This window comes from Mustela erminea, chromosome 4, assembly GCF_009829155.1.
Source record: "Mustela erminea isolate mMusErm1 chromosome 4, mMusErm1.Pri, whole genome shotgun sequence".
NCBI classification, from domain to species: Eukaryota; Metazoa; Chordata; class Mammalia; order Carnivora; family Mustelidae; genus Mustela; species Mustela erminea.
The window spans coordinates 16,851,865-16,869,218 of NC_045617.1; the positions used below are offsets into that span (position 1 = coordinate 16,851,865).

Here is a 17,354-nt window from a genome sequence, read left to right on the forward strand (position 1 = left end):
GGGCAGTCTGCTTTTCCCTTTCCCTCTCCCTCTGCCTCTCTCCCCACCCTTCACTCATGTTCTCTCTCTCTCTCTCTAATAAATAAATTCTTTAAAAAAAAAAAACAAAGCTACACTCAAATAAGAAATCTAATAGTTTTACTGATGAATTAATTGAGTGAACATGATACTTCAGGCATGTATTCATTGAGGAAAACAGAACTCTAGACTTGGGGAAACCACATAGTATTTGCTTACACAGGGAAGACAAACTTTCCTTGGCATTTTTCTCATATTTTGTAACTCAAAAAAGTTTACATCTTAGGGTATTTTTTAAGACATTAACATGAAAACCACAATAACCAAAAGCTGGTGGCGAAATCTTGTCTGGGAATCTGAATGGACATCGGGAAAAAAAGAGAAGATCCTGTCTTAATTATAGGCTCCATCACTCTGGCTTTTTCAGGCTTCCTAACATTCTACACTCTGAAGCAGGGATTAGGATGAATGCAACTGTAAGAGTGCAAGCAGACAAAATATTATGAGTAAGTCTATATCCTCTTTGTGTCAGCAGAAGGTGGGGACAGAAAAGACAAAAGCAGGGTGACAGACAGCCAAACCCATGCATTCCCTGGGCTGACATCAGCAGGCATGTATGGAAAGGCTCTGCAGACAAGGGGCTGCCGGGACTAGAAACAGACAGGGCTGCATTCAGAAAATAAAATCCCAGAATCAAAAGGCTGAAATAACACGTGTGCATTCTCCCCTTATTATGTGAAACCGCTGTCTACTTTTTCATTTTGCGCATGGGATTTTGGTGTTACTCGGTAAGTCAGACGTTGAAACCAAGCTCGTATTTTCTTAACTGATTAACTTTCTTAAAAATCCTTTTTCCAGTGGCACAGGTTAAAAGAACATCTTTCAAATACAAGGATATTTAAAAGAAAAAAAAAAAAAAAGAAGAAGAAGAAGAAAGAAAGAAAAAAAGAAAACAAAAAACCAAAAAACCTCAGCCTAGTCTATGTCCCACATCTGGGATAAAGCAGGCATAAAATCCCCCAGAGGAAAGTAAGGGAATTCTTAAAATTCTTCAGAGGGGAAAGGTTATAGGAAGCAGACCAGAAAAAGACAGTTTTATGTAAATAATGAACAGTAGTTTTCAATTATTAAAGAGAGAAACTGATGGAGAAAAATCAGCCTCCCCAGCTGAACACAAACTATTTTTCTAAGGAAAAGCTGCCTCGTCACATTCACAAGGAAGAAAACCAAAGATTTAACATACACTGGAGATCGATCCCTATTCTCAACTTACTGTATTTCCCAGAGAAAGGCAATATGGCATTACTTATGGATGTTGCCATTAATTCTAGTATTCTTTGTATTTCTGAATGTGTTTTAGACTATTTTATATATATATAATATGACTATGTATGAATATTATATATATATGAAATTCAAGGGTTGCAATTTTGTAAAGCATTTTAGATGTATTTCAAGAGTCAAACATATTAATAAAAAAATTGGTATAACCATGCTAAATAAAATATAAAAAATAGAAATAATTCTTGGACTGTACTTGTATTATGTCTAGCACCCAAAGCTTCCAGGCGGCTGGCTAGACCCTTCAAGGTCAGAGACCCGGCCAAAAGAAATAGTCCTCTGTGGTTATGTCTGAGGGGGGTGTGGTCTCTGGCAACACAGAGACATGGCTGGGTCGAAAGTAATGCTGGGTCCCAATACCCCCCACCCTCCACCCCGAGGTTTATTTTTTGCTCTTTTCATTGAACACTAATATGAACAATTAAAAAAAAAAAAAAAAGCCTGCTATATTAAATGCTCCAAAGCCTAAAATTGGATGCAGTTATCAACGCAATTAACATTGTGGAGGTTTTTTAGGCGCCCTAAGTGAGGATTAATTGGAAGTTTCTCCTTTAACTGACGCCTACATGAAGAGTACAGAAGATCTCTACTACTGGTTTTTGAATGTGGAGCTCACGTTCTAGGTGTTTGTGGGGAGGTGAGCCACATTACTTCCCATGGCGTAGTTCACGCCTGAATATATTTAAACAAGAAAAGTTGCTCCTGAAGCCCAGAATCTCATTACCATGTTGGTTTGGGAATCACACCCCCTCCGTATGCCAACTGTTAGTGAAACTTCCCTCCTTATTGCTTCAGATTCACGTGAGGGTGTCAGGGCAGCAAGGCTGTGAGCTACCGCACACTCAAAACCTAAATTCTTGTTGGGATACCACGTGGGCCAATGCAGATCCCACAGAAATTCCACAGAACAATCAGGCACACAGACAGCCTGAGAAGGGATGTAACGTTCATCATGTCACAGAGTATGTTGCTTTCCTTTTACACTGCCCTCAACTCACCCTCCCTCCACTCTCTTCTGAGATTAAGGCCTTTGCTGATCTATCCAAAGAGTTCATTTCTTTGGATCTAGCACGTACCTGTATCACATGGAACTGGTTGGGCTTTTTATTTTTTTTAAAGATTATCTATTTATTTGATAGACAGAGATCATAAGTAGGCAGAGAGAGGCAGGCGGAGAGAGGAGGAAGCAGGATCCCTGCTGAGCAGAGAGCCCGATGAGGGGATCGATCCCAGGACCCTGAGATCATGACCTGAGCTGAAGGCAGAGGCTTAACCCACTGAGCCACCCAGGCACCCCTGTTTGGGCTTTTTATATGCTGTGCCTCACAGAAGGTAGGGGCGTAGCTTCCTCTTTGCATCACAGGACTTAGTACTGTGCTTCACAAGGAAAAGCCACCTCATAGATGCTGGGTGAACTGAATTAACCCTTGGACTTAGGCACTGGCAGAGTAGATATCGTCACTAAAATGAGCAAGGAGAAAACTTATTCCCCCTTATTTGAAGCCAAAGCAAGTTTGGAATTTTTCAGAAAAAATTTCTGCAAGAAAACGAATAGAGGTAAATATTCACAAGGCTGAGACACTTCTGTAGCCTAAAAGCAAATTTCAAAGAAAGAAAAGAAAAGAAAGAAATTAAACTTCAGGTTTAGCTCAACTTATTTTAAGCTGATAACCTAAAGGGAGACATCTGCCATCTTAAATCTGTCCAGTAAATCACCTTGAAAAGCCCCCACATTTCCAGGCTTTGGATTTCCCCTTCGACCCTCAGCATTCTGCGTACCACTCTGCAGAGAGAAGAGCTGAAATGACACGAAAGGAGAGATTCTCACCTTCATTTCAGGTGGGCCACAGAGGGACAGGTTTTACACCAACTGATTTCAATGGGAAAACCATCACTGGTACATCTAACTGGAGATTTCAACATCAATCTAAAATATATAGTTTCTGTTTAAAACACATTTACATTTAAAAGTCAAAAAAAAATGCATAGGGCAAAAATTGTTGAGAGTAGTAGCTGAATGATGAAAGTTTGGGAGATGCTGAAATGCTAAGTGAAACAATGGCCACTAAGTTTACCAGAAGGGCCAACTCTGACTCTCCCACTGCCCCGCCACACACACACACACACTCACACTCACACATGGAACAAGTCTGTACTTTCAGATGTCTGTGGGTGATCTCTCAAGCCATTCTCCCCCTATATCATGTGTTGCAGACACAGCGGAGCACTGCTGGCTCCCTTAAATCTTTAGGGTGCACTCAGTCCAGCTCAAGAGCATGGCATTTTCAACATGGCAACATCATGGGCGACTGCCCGTGTGGTACCTGCCACTAATATTTCAGTTTACCCATAATTCAATTCTCAGGATGTTTCTGAATGACCCATATGGAGCCTCATTTCCCTTAAAAGCCTTTTCTCTTCTCTTCCACTATAACACAGTAGTTTTTGTTATCTGGTTTTCTTCTCATTCTTCTGTCTCACTCTACACAGCTCTGAAAGCAAAACATTCCTAAATTTTCACCTAATCAATGAGTACAATATAGTCATTTACGAATTACCCTGTCACTACCAGATAATTGAGACAGCAATTTGATCAACCCCCTGCCAGAATGCCCAGCCCATCTCTGCAGCAGTCCAAGTTGGACAGTATGCCAAATATTGGGCACCAAGTTGGACAACAAGCCAAATATTACAAAAAGTATTTAACAAGATGCCTGAATTCTAATTATTTTAAGTAGGTCCTCACAAAGCAACAATAAGCCTAAAGTTATTTTGCTTTAATCCTGGTTCCAACAATCCACTGTAGCTATTATGATTGCTGACACACAGAAATTTTGGTGAAACCCTTTTCAAATATTTGATCTTTTACTTTACGATAACTTGATGTGACAAACAGTACTAAGAGTTAGTGTCTACTGATACTCTAACAGTATCTTAGAGGAAGAACTAGAACCCATCTCTTAAATCCTAAGCCAACATTCTTTTCTTTAACCAAATTTTTAATAATACTCAGTGACATTAAAGTTCCCATTTTTGCCATCCTTACACAAAGAAAGCACAGAAAGAATACGTTCAGAAGGAAAAGAACTGAAAACTACTAGAAACATCAAGTTTCAAAATGAAGTAGGTTTCCAAATGGTCTGGGACTGTTTATAAATGAAACACATGGTAGCACAAAAGTCCTTTCAATTTCCCTGGCTTTAGAAAATACAGAAAGCGTAAGGATTGAAGAGTGACCTTACTCTGTAGAAAATAAAACATGTTCCAAATTAAGATGGATTAAAAATGCAGTTACAGCATGTGTCAAGTCCCAGGAGCACAGCATTATGATTAACACTGGGCACGGACAGAAGAATAAATCCCTGCTTTGCTGTCTGCTAGGTTTGATCAACTGACTCCTGCTTTCAAAGTCTCCATTCTCTCATCCATAAACCAATCCCAACTTCACAGGTTGATTAACTATTATGTGATGTACTTAGCATAGACCCTGACATGAAGAGCTCTATAAGCATTTTTAATAAAAGGGAAGAAGTTTCAGACATGCAAGATTTTATTAACCTATCCATAAAATATTTTTTTGAACGAAACTGAATATTATAAGGAAAAGAAGGGGAATCACAGATATTAAGTACTGGGCAAGGTCAATGTCACTTTTTAGAAACTCATCTGAAACTCAAACACGATGCTCCTGACTTTTTAAGACATCATCCATTAGTAAGCTCAACACTCACTGGAAAAGAAAGCATAAAACCCTTGAGATTTTTCAAGTATTTGTCAGGAGTTTTGCCCTCAAAGAAAAGAATAATGATTAAATAAACGGTATCTGAATTTGATTGCCTCCCAAGGCCCATAATTCGTGGGGTATAAAAGGTGACTGCTTCTTGCTATGTTCTTTCAAAAGGCCCAGTGATACAACAGGGGCTGGAAAATAAAATCTCTGGCAGGAGAGTGTTTCCTAGCGATAAATTTATATGACTGAAACGCTACATGAGTACTTGGGAGACATCTGCTGGCCCCGCCTGAGCTGATAAGGTAAACAGCTGACTCAGGCCATGTCATCAGTATCTCAGCTGATCATCCTGGACATGTTATCCGATATTAATAAAACTAAAACCCTCCTCCCCGAACATACATAGAACCACAATGTCAGTGCCTTCATTGATGAGAAATACAACTATCAAGCAGATTGGGAAATATTTTCTGGCTTCATCAGAAAACCACACAGGTAGTGAAATTATTTGATAATTGACGGGTGAGGGGCCCTGGGCTTGGGGCAACTCAACAGTCAAGAGCACCGCCATGACTTGCTTGAAAGGAGGCTGCACTGTAGCATCTGTCACAGATGCCCTTGGGATATCATTAAAAACAAAAATTTTTAAATTGAATTGTAATGATATGATATTTAGGAGAGAGCAAAATATACATACCCCACAGCTCCTGCCACCACCCCCGCCGATTTTAGCTCAAGAGTACATGTTCCTGTTTGCCCAAGCCAATGGAGAGGCCCAGTAGCCAGCTACCTGATTAGGACAGCTAAAGACTTCCCACACTAGAACTGGATGTGCCCGTATCCATGAGGGGCTAAAACAGTTCTGCAAACCAGACAACAGAATGCCCCTGACCTTGGATCCTACTCCCTGGAAAATATATAGGTGCTATAAAAGCTAGCAACTACAACTCCACTGAAAACCAAGTTCCCTCATTTTCAGGCTTCCAGTCAGATTTCAGGCAAACTCTGATGCCCTGAGAGGACTAACATATACCTTCACAGAGCTGCACATTTCCTTCTTTAATCTATTTTAGGATTTAACTCTCAGAGAAATCTATTTCCAAGTATTTGAGAACCAGCTTGCTGTGGCCTCACACATACTACTTCACTGTTTCCACATATTTTAATGAAGAGAAGGTACATATTTTTAAAGTTCTCCTTACTTTTCTATTTCAATTTTATTAAATGTATAATTAGGATCCATTTTTTGAAAAATAATTTTACCTCAATATCAAAATAAAACCTTTTATGTCCTTGGTAAATTTCTGTAGTGAAATAAATCTAACATTATTCTTACATACATCAAATCCTAAGAAAACATATGGCTTTGGTACTACACAATCATTTGCTAAAATTATATTCCCTGATGTGAAAAGCCTGTAGACTCAGCCAAAAAAGAATATTTTAAAAACCATGGGCTCTTAATCAAAATGAAAAGTTCCTTTCACTGAGGGTTTATTGTTTTCCTTATTTAGGGTGAAATGAAATATATCTCCCCAAAAAGTCATTTCCAAAACAAAATCCACAATATGAAATTATAGCATATGGAACCCCCAAGAATTTACACACACTACTGAGGGAGTAATTACAACCTTGAACCCACACAGCAAAACCACACTGTGTATAATAATGGTACTCACCACCTTCACATTCAACATTGGAAAAAGTTTAAGTTAGGTTTGTAAGTTAAGTGCAGCTCTGTGCAGTCCAAGACCATTTCTATATTGTTCCTGGGAAAGTTTTTTGTGAAAATAACACATTTTCTGACAATGTAATCTGAAGCTCACTTCTTTCTAGACCAACAATGAACACTATATAACTTCCTTCTGTGAGAAGAATGGTTAACCTAAATTATGTTTAAAATGAAGGCTCCATCTCCCATTCACCAGAGGACTACTTGAGTAAGTAATTTAGTGGCTATCAAACTGAAGGCATCATTTCGTGGTAGAGCTCTGCCTGGTGTGCATTACTACAAAACTAAGAACCATTAAGATCCAGCTTTGGGGGAGCCTGTCTCGCTTAGTCAGTAGAGCATGCGATTCTTGATCTTGAGATCATGAGTTCAAGCCCCATGTTGGGCATAGACGTTACTTTAAAAAAAAAAATAAATGAAGGTATTACCTAAAAAAAATAAGATCCACTTTTTGAGAGTGTGACCGTCTTACAGAAAATAAGAAGGAAGTAAAATCTGTACTTTCATGGAGGCAAAGAGAAAGCAGGGTAGAGGTGAGGAGAAGCTAAAAAGTCACTGAGGAGATCAATGAAGCAGCTAATTTTACCTATAAAAAGTCTAAATGAGAAAAATGAAATGGTTGGTTATACTTTCGAAGCTCTAAGTAAATACTAGTTTACCTAGCAGTCTAACAATTGAACACCTTCTAATTGGTACCTCTTTATTACAATTTTAATTGATCTTCTCAGTGATGGTGTTAGAATACAATATGCTCAAGTATTTTCAAACTTTTCTTAATTCTGGGGGCACCTGGGTGGCTCAGTCAGTTAATTGTCTGCCTTTGGCTCAGGTCATGATCTCAGGGTCTTGCGATCAAGCCCCACATTGATCAGCAGGGACTCTGCTTCTCCCTCTCCCTCTGTGTTCTCTCTCTCTCTCTCTCTCCCTCGCTCTCTCTCAAGTGAATAAGGAAAATCCTTAAAAAAAAGAATTCTGGGGGTGCCTGGGTGGCTCAGTTGGTTAACCATCTGCCTTCAGCTCAGGTCATGATCCTGGAGTCTTGGGATTGAGTCCCACATCCTGCATCTGGCTCCCTGCTCAGCAGAGAGCCTACTTCTCCCTCTCCCTTTGCTCCTCTCCCTGGCTTATGCTCTCTCTCTCTCTCTGTCAAATAAATAAAATATTTTAAAACAATACATAAATAAATAAAATGGTTAAGCAATTTTTTTATTCTGATACTATTTTCAGATAATATAATGCTCAACATAGGGCGCCTGGGTGGCTCAGTGGGTTAAGCCGCTGCCTTCGGCTCAGGTCATGATCTCAGGGTCCTGGGATCGAGTCCCGCATCGGGCTCTCTGCTCAGCAGGGAGCCTGTTTCCTCCTCTCTCTCTCTCTCTGCCTGCCTCTCTGCCTACTTGTGATCTCTCTCTGTCAAATAAATATTTAATATCTTTAAAAAATATATATAATGTTCAACATAATTAAGTGTATTTCTTTTTGGTATTCCAAAACTTTCAAAAAGTAGTAATTTTTAAAAAGATTTTTAAAATTTAGTTGTCAGAGAGACAGAGAGAGAGAGAGAGCACAAGCAGGGGGAGCTGAAGGCAGAGGGAGAAGCAGGATTCCTGTTGAGCAAGGAGCCTGCTATGGGACTCCATCCCAGGGTTCTAGGATCATGACTTGGGCTCAAGGTAGACGCTTAACCAAGTGAGCCACGCAGGTGTCCTTAAAAAAGTAGTAATCTATACACATTAAGTTTTCCAATGCACTGTTTTCCAGAACTGGAGACCAATTTCCCATCCATGTCAGGGATAAGAATTTCTTGTAAATATTAATTAATTAACTCAGCTACGTATTGAGAAGCTATTAAATATAGGAACCCTGCTAGGCATAGTGATAAAAAGTAAACAAGAAAAATTATGCTCTGCTCTTAACAATTATAAGATAAAAATCTAAGAAAATGATTTTTCTGAGGTTTTTTTTTTTTTTAAGGATTTATTTATTTGAGAGAGGGTGCATGTTCGTGGGAACATGAGCACAGAGAAGAGCAGAAGGAAAGAATCCCAAGCAGACTCCCCATCAGGAGCGGAGCCCCACGCCGGTCAATCCCATGACCATAAGATCACAACCTGAGCCAAAATCAAGGGTCAGCCACTCAATCCACTGAGCCATTCACAAGCCCCTGAGTTGGTTCATTTTAAACACTTGAACTTGTATTACTCTGACAATAAAAATGATTAGGAATTCTCCCTTAGTTTAATGTAATTTATTTAACTGACTATAGCTGGCCCCAAAAGAAAATTAACAATTTTTTTTCCCTCACAATTCTTCTAAACAGTAAGTAACCACAAATTCTCTGGAAGGTTCTACAAATCCAGCTATGGCTTTCTCAGCAATAGCCTTAACCATGAAAACACTTTTCTGTTATTACTGGCTAAAAATAGAAAGCATAGAAAAGAAGATAAAGAGAATGAAGCTGGTGGCTAAATATAACTTCATATAATTTCAAACAACAGTTAAACAAAACCATAAATAATCATGAAAACTAAAGCACAATTTTTCTTCCTGCCATAGATCGACAAGGGCAGACCAGTGACGTGGCTGAGAGAGCTCACAGGGGGATCAGAGTGGCTTTTGTTACCTCTCTGTGACTTTAGACAAGACAACTATCGAAACCCAGTCCCTCATTTCCAATGAAGATGAAAATAGTATTCATCTCATATAACGGCTGGGAGATTAAATGAGATAACACTTACACAGCACGTAACACCTTCTGGTTAAGACTTCCCCAAAAATGCTAGTCATCACTGTTCACCTCAGAACATGATGAGTGGCTGTGGCCACAGGCTGGAGCCAGACTTCCAAGGTCTGAATCCCGGTGCCACCACAGCCTTAGCTAGGTGCCTGTTTTCCCCTAAGTAGACTGGATAAAATAATACCTTCCTGATAGGGTTTCTGTGCTCTTCAATTTGCTGATACACCTGAAACACTAAAAGGGTGTCTAGGACTTAGCAGGTGCTCAGTAAGTACTAGCAGTCACCCTCTTCTCAGCGAAACCAAGGTCAGTCCAATGGAGAGGAAGTGTGCCATCACACCAGGCGGAAGCACTCACTAAACCATCACACGCAGAATGTTATTTTTTTTTTTAAAGACTGATTGATTGATTGATTGATTTGACAGAGAGAGACCACAAGCAGGCAGAGAGGCAGGCAGAGAGAGGAGGAAGCAGGCTCCCCGCTGAGCAGAGAGCCCGATGCGGGACTCAATCCCAGGACCCTGAGATCATGACCTGAGCTGAGGGCAGCGGCTTAACCCACTAAGCCACCCAGGCACCCCAGAATGTTATTTTTAAAATAGGTACAATGCATCGTGTGTTCAGGACCTTGCAGAGTCATCGGGAGCCTAAAAATATCAAATAATTTTCACAAATATAAAGTATCTGCAGCCAAGAGTTTTCTCCTTCTTCCTTCTCAACAGCACATTTATAACTTTCAGGCTACGTATTCCAAGTAACTCAACACATCTGAAAAAGAAAAGAAGTCTTCAATCTAATACTATTTCTTCATCAACCAATATTTATATAAAGAGATAAAGTTTTCTGATATACCATAATGACACACATGTGTTTATAGTCAGAAAAACATCCTACGGGGGCACCTGGGTGGCTTGGTGGTTGGGCGTCTGCCTTCAGCTGGAGTCATGATTCCAGGGCCCTGGGATCGAGGCCCCTTTCAGGCTCCCTGCTCAGCGGGAAGCCTGCTTCTCCCACTCCCACTCCCCCTGCTTGTGTTCCCTCTCTCGCTGTGTCTCCGTCAAATAAATAAAATCTTTAAAAGAAAAAAAAAGAAAATCATCCTACATACAGAAACACCAGTCTTGACAAAATTTAAAAGATGAAAAAAAAAAACACTTTGAACCTAAATGTAACTTCAAAAAATCTGATGTTCGACTGAAGTACTTTTTCTACTTCCCCTAAAAGGCAATACACATTAACTTTCAGCTAGTAATGTAACTCCTAGAATTTGTAGATAAAACTACCTGTAATTCTATAACTAACTCTCTTTTTCTTTCTTACCAGGTGTGATAGCTAATTTTATATGTCAACTTGACGGGCTATGGGCACCCAGATATCTGCTAAACTTTACTTCTAGGTGTGTCTCCAGGAAGTGGTTTCCATAAGAGGTTAGCATTTGAATCAGCAGACTAAATAAGAGTAAAGGGGACTGTTCTCTTTGATGTGGGTGAGCCTTATTCAGCCCACTAAGGGTCTGAACAGAACAAAAGAGGGGGAATTCATTCTTATTCATGGGCACTCACTCTCTCCACACTCTCTGCCTGTCAGCCCACTGGCCAGAGCTGGGCCATCAGTCTTCTTCTGCCTTTGGACTGGTGTTACACCGACACCTTTCCTGGCCTCCAGCCTGCAGAGCGCAGATCATAGGACTTCTCCGCCTCCAGACTAGAACGAACCAATTCCTCTGTGGCAGGGTCAGCTTAAAGGCTCCCTTTCTTCCTTTCCACCTCTTTCCTGATTTCAGTCAACACCACATGTCCTCGTAGGTCAGGTCCCCTGCTCCTCTAGCCCAGTATCTGCAAACCTCCATGGAACGAGCCATGACATCAATTACAGATTCTCAGGCTACGTACTGTTAAACACTTAACCTCTCATTTGTAATCTACTCAGTGTCACTCATTTATGAATTTAGCTAAATCTATATATATTTGGGGTACATCCTGATATCATTCTCCTCCAGGATCTGGTCCTATAGGGTTAGCCTCTGATAACGACTCTAGGAAACACTAATACCATCCTCAAGGCCCTACCATGCTAACCACCCTATGCAGGAAATGGTAGGCTCACCACTCAAACCCTGCAAAATTTCTAAAAAGAGCCTGTTCTATTCTACCAGATTCAAGTTTGTTTGTGTACCTGCGGCCTCAGGCTGGGTAGTACCAGCATGACCAGATGGTTCATACTAACAGTGTGACTGATGACAAATGACTATCTTTGCTCTGAGGGGCTAGACTCGGAATAGCTGAAGTCAGTCATGTGGGTGCTGCATGTCTACATGAATGGAGCCCAGTAAAAGGGTGTCCACGCCTGGACACCAAGGCTGGGGTTAGCTCACCTGACACTTGGCAATACTGTCGCCTACTGTGATCAAGAGTGCCACTCCACAAAGAAGCCCGTGCCTGGTTTCTCCTGAACTCTGCCCCATGTAGCTTTTCCCTTTGCTGATTTTTTTTTTTTTAAGATTATTTATTTATTTGACAGAGAGAGATCACAAGTAGGCAGAGAGGCAGGCAGAGAGAGAGGGAAGCAGGTTCCCTGCTGAGCAGAGAGCCCGATATGGAACTCCATCCCAGGACCCTGAGATCATGACCTAAGCCAAAGGCAGAGGCTTACCCCACTGAGCCATGCAGGCACCCCCCTTTGCTGATTTTAATCTGTATCCTTGGCTGTGTCAAACCATATTTATTCATGATTAAAACACCTTTTTGTGAGTGGCTTCTAGTGGATCACTGGGTCTGGCAGTGGTCTTGGGGAACCCCCTCCCCAGTCTTTTTAGTCCAGTCATCTAAATTCTTATTAGAAGTGCGAGTCTTGTCATACAATTGGCCCCATTAGAAAGTACTGGGATACTAGTCACCAAATCTTTTTATGGTGCTCAACTTCTGCTGTTTTTCTAGGATTTATCCCCAGAAGAATGATTCTGTCCAAGGATCCTGCTGTTGAAGCAAAGGACAGAGCAAAATATATAGTACAAGACTTAGAGATGGTCTCAAGGTTGTAGGTATTATCCAAAAAAATGAAACACACAGATGTTAGGCAAAAGGCTTAAAAGAGTTCCATGGGAAAGTAATTTGCTGGCATTAAACCTACAATTCCAGCTTATTCAATCAAAATAAAAATTTCATGTATTGGATGAGTGTATATATACATTCATGAGTATGTATAGGGAGTGTATTTTGGAAAGTGATGCTTTTCTCTCTATAATGAAGCTCTTTTTCATTCCTTATTTATATTCAAGCATTCTTCCATTTTTCTAGTCTTCAAATACTCACCAATGACAACATTTAACTTTTTTGCTGCCTTTAACATTCTCAAACATTTTTATATGCACTTTTTTCAATTCTCATTTTTGTCTCACAGATCATAGTTCTTCGGCACCAAAATCCCTGAGTACTTTCCAAACATCCTCTTATGAATCATAATCAAAACTCAGAATACCACAGCTTTGGTTTGTAAAACAATGATACATACATGTGATTAACCAAAAAGACACAGGCACTGTCTTCTCAGGGCTTGCCCATCTCAGTTACTGGCAATCAACCCTGCCAGCAATTGAGGCCCAAACTCCCCCTCCTTCCCTTACCCACTCTGTCTCCATGTCTAAACCATCAGCCAATTCTGTTGACTCCACCCTCAAAATACATCCAGAATCCAGACGCTTTCACCACTGCCATAACGCCTAAGCCATGCCATGTCTTGCCGGAATTACTGCAAAAGGTTCCAAACTAGTCTGCCGGCCTTCACCCTTACCTCCCAATGGCTGTTCTCAACACAGGAGCCGGAGCCATCCTTGTTCAATTACAATTCAGGTTACGTCACTGTTCTGTTTAAAATCCTTCAGCCGGGTGCCTGGATGGCTCAGGTCCTGGGATTGAGTCTCACCTCTCCCTCTCCCACTCCCCCTGCTTATGCTTGCCTGCTCTCTCTCTCTCTCTCTCTGTCAAATAAATAAAATCTTTAAAAATAAATAACTAAGGTAAAATAAAATAAAATATCCTTCAGTAGCTTCCCATCATTCAGAGCAAGAACCAAAGTGCTTACAATTACTCTTAAGGTACTGCATGGCCTGCCTGTGTTGCCTCTCTGCTCTCTTGACCTCCAACTCTCTCTCTCCCCATTCTAGCCATGTGGCCTCCCTGCTCTCCTTGTATTCACGGGGCGCGCTCCCTCCTCCGCACCCCTCCTCAGGGCCCGTGGAGAATGCGAACCCCCAGACACCTACGTGGCTTGCTCTCTTGCTTCCTTTAAGGTTTTGTTCCAACGTGACTTCCCCAGCAAGGCTGGCTGTGACCATGTTATTTAAATCAATCATCACCATTCCCTAACTCCCTTCCAGATTTTACTTTTCTTCATAATACTTATAACCTTCTAATCTACTACATAATTTATTATTTCTTTTATCTGCCTGGCTGCCTCTTCTAGAAAGCAAGCTCCATGAGGGCACTTTGCTTTCTGCTCTTTCCCCAACATCTAGAAGAGCGCCCAACACTTAATAAACATGCAGAGTTAATTTACTGAATGGATTCAGTAATGTGTCAAGATGTTAACCTTTAAAAACTCAGAGATAACTATATACATAATTATATAATATATTACTATAATTACATAAAAAGAAGCAATAAAAATCTCTGTGTGCCAAGACAAACCATTTGGGGGTAAAACGGACTACAGTGTTTGATCCTATCAGGGTGACACTTTACTGACAGCTGCCACCGTACCCGCTGCCTTCCCAACCCTCCCTTAGGCACCAAGCTCTCACCGTATCTGCCCCAGGCTGCGGGGGGCTTGCTGTGCCCCCAAGCCTTGCCACATCCTTGTTACGTGCCTGGCTCACCTCAGACCACACTCCACATCCTGAGTATCCCATTCTGTTTCCCATGGTCCATAGGTGGTTTTCATGGGTTTTTCTCTAGATTTTTCTCTAAAGGCCACCACAAAGCTTTCAGCCCATTTCACACTGGATTAGACATTCCGCCACTTTTCCCACTACTCCTGCCCAGACCAACCAGGCCTCTCCTTCTGCTGGATGGCTGGTTGTATGGTGCTAAGACATTTATTGAAGTTGTTCTGTTTCGAAATTTAGAGTGATTCATGTCCTCATTTTTAACTGTATTCCCAAAGATTATTATTTAATGGTTTGGTATAAGGGCTTTATTAGTGCTATTTGTAAATTTTAAAAAAAAGAGTTCCTGGACTGATAACATTTCTTTTAGCCAGGAATGCAAAAGAATCTGGATGCTCTCTAATGAATTATTTTTCATATACCTATTCTACTCCTATTATTTTGTGCTAAATATCTTATTATGGTGAGTTTCTATAGATCTATAAAGTGTTACTAGCCAGGAAACAATCTAAGGAAAAGCTTTACTAGACTGCTGGAAACTATGATCACCGTGCAGAACAAAAGAGTAACTCCTGGCCACAGATCTGCAGGCCAAAAAAAAAAAAAAGTGTCCTGACAAAAATACCCCAAGTCAGAGCCTGACACATGGCCAGATATTTACTGTTTGTGTCTGTATGTCCAAGGTCATGCATGCTTCACTGGATGTCTTGGTGAATCAACTGTCTCTGTGTTGCACTGTCTGTAGCATCCCACTCTGGGAATGTTAGCCTGTTCTCCCCATCTCCTAATCTAGGCACACACTTCCCATCTCCACCTACCCATCTCACCCAACCTCTGCTCACAAGCAGATTCCACCTAGCTATTTCTTTTGGTCAAACCTGATGGCATTCTCTTCGTGGAGCTGGATGCTGGAGAAAACTCCTTTTGTGCTAAGCTTATTTTCTAAACTTTCTTTTCATGTATCGTCCTAAATGAATGTGGAGGTAAGACAACTACCTGAGTTAAATGAGGCAGGGAACCAGGTGTCACTTAGGCTCCTTCCAAATTAAAGATTTTATAAAGAAACTTTGATTCTTTCAGTGACACCCTATGCTCTGCTGTGCTCTCTGGGAGGCCAAACCTCATTCTTCCCAACCCACAAGGGAGGTAAAGCGAGCCTTTTTGATTCCTGGGGCCCACCCCTTGGTTCTCTCAGTAACTGTCCTGGTACATTTGCCACTTGAAATCCCCACTTGTGGATGTACTCTTTTTAACCATCACAGGCAATTTCTATTGCTTGGGGATATTTCTAATGTCCTCAGTGACTTAGAAACCTCAACCATACTTGCCCATGCGACCTCGATTCCAACAATAAACCTGAGAGGCCTCAGCTTCTATCTGACCTCAGCATATTGACCCGCTTACTCACCTTCCATCGACTCTTCAGTAAAACCGTTACTGTTGATACTTTGGATTTTTACCTCTTCCCCAAAGTATTCAATTCTTCCTTTATCACCTATACTATGGACAGTGATCTATCATCCAAATTTATAGAGAAGACTGAAATTATCTACTGCAAGTAAAAATATCCCTAAACTTCTCTGAATACCTTTATCTCCAATCCCCAAATGGAAAGAAGCAAAAGACTGCTATTCTGGAAAGAAGAAAGAAATGCAAAAGATCCCTCCAGGAGACCGGGATACGCCGATATCCCAGGGCTCTCTGTGACGTGTCCATCACTGCAGCCATTCAGGGAATGGTGCGGGTCCAGGCAAACAGGAGAGAGAAGAACCAAGGAGAGCTCATTAACCGTTTCTCATACAGACCTACAGATTCCTCCACTTGTCCATAATCCTTCTGGCACACCATGGTCACAGTGCGGTAGACTCAAAAGATCTGACTTGGAGTCTGCTACAGGTTGAACTGTGTCTCGTAAAAGTTCATCATGTAGAAGTCCAAATCACCCACATCTCAGAATGTGACCTTACTTAGAAGCAGGGTTGTTGCAGATATAATTAATAAAGAAAAACTCATATTGCAGTAGGATGGGTCCCTAATCCAATATGGTATGTTTCTAAAAAGAGAACATTCGGAGACAGAGAGACACACGGGGAGAATGCCATGGGATGATGAAGGTAGAGATCAAGGTGAAGTATTGCCAAGCCTAGGAATGCCAAAGATTGGCAGACACTGCTGGAAGCCAGCAGAGAGGCATGGAATAGACTCTCCTTCGTGGCCTTAGAAGGAACCAACCCCATCCAAGCCTTGATCCTGGACTTCTAGCCTCTAGAATTATGGACGTCTAACTTCTAGAATTGTTTAAGCCACACAGTTAGAGGCACTTTGCTACAACGGCTCTAGCAAATACAGTCCTAGCTCTAAATTTTCTCATTTCTGAAGCAAAGATCATAATTCTTATTGCTATAAACAATATATATACATAGCGCTTACAAGTGCCAGGAACTGTTTTAAGGACTTCAAGTGGATTAACTCATTTAATCTTCACCAGGCCCATAATGTAGATATTAATATCATCCCCTTTCTACAGATGAAGAAACTGAGGCATAGGTGGGTTTTCTAAGTTATCCAAGGTCACAGACAGTGAAGAGCTGAGAAAGCCTCTATTTCTCACAATAAGTAAATTTCTCCCCCAAGAGCTTCCACAATCTAACACTTGCCGCCACTTTATCACTCATTTCCTCCCTACACAAAGTTCGACCTTTGCCCTTACCTGCTCTTCCTTGAGCACAACTCACATTTTTATTCCCATTGTTACTCTCTTTCCTGGGGTTTGCCCTCCATGATGCTTCACACCCAACCTCTTGTCTTTCTCAAAGAATGCAACATTCTTTACGACGCCTTCCCTGCAACTCATCTGTAAGCGGTCTTCCCTGTGGCCTCATATATGACCGTTCGATAGACCTTGAGAATTCAG

General features: G+C 41.1%; 1 protein-coding gene across 3 annotated transcripts in view; it reads right to left on the reverse strand.

Annotated features, from left to right (window-relative positions):
• DSE (dermatan sulfate epimerase) overlaps window positions 1-17,354 on the reverse strand; it is an 85,773-nt gene that overhangs the window by 58,381 nt on the left and 10,038 nt on the right. For 2 of the 3 annotated variants that reach the window (XM_032338765.1, XM_032338766.1), the window contains exon 2: window positions 3,076-3,157. The exons of the other annotated variant lie outside the window; for it this stretch is intronic. The gene's annotated coding sequence lies outside the window, so the exon portion shown is untranslated. The remainder of the gene's footprint in view (window positions 1-3,075; window positions 3,158-17,354) is intronic. 3 annotated transcript variants of the gene reach the window in all.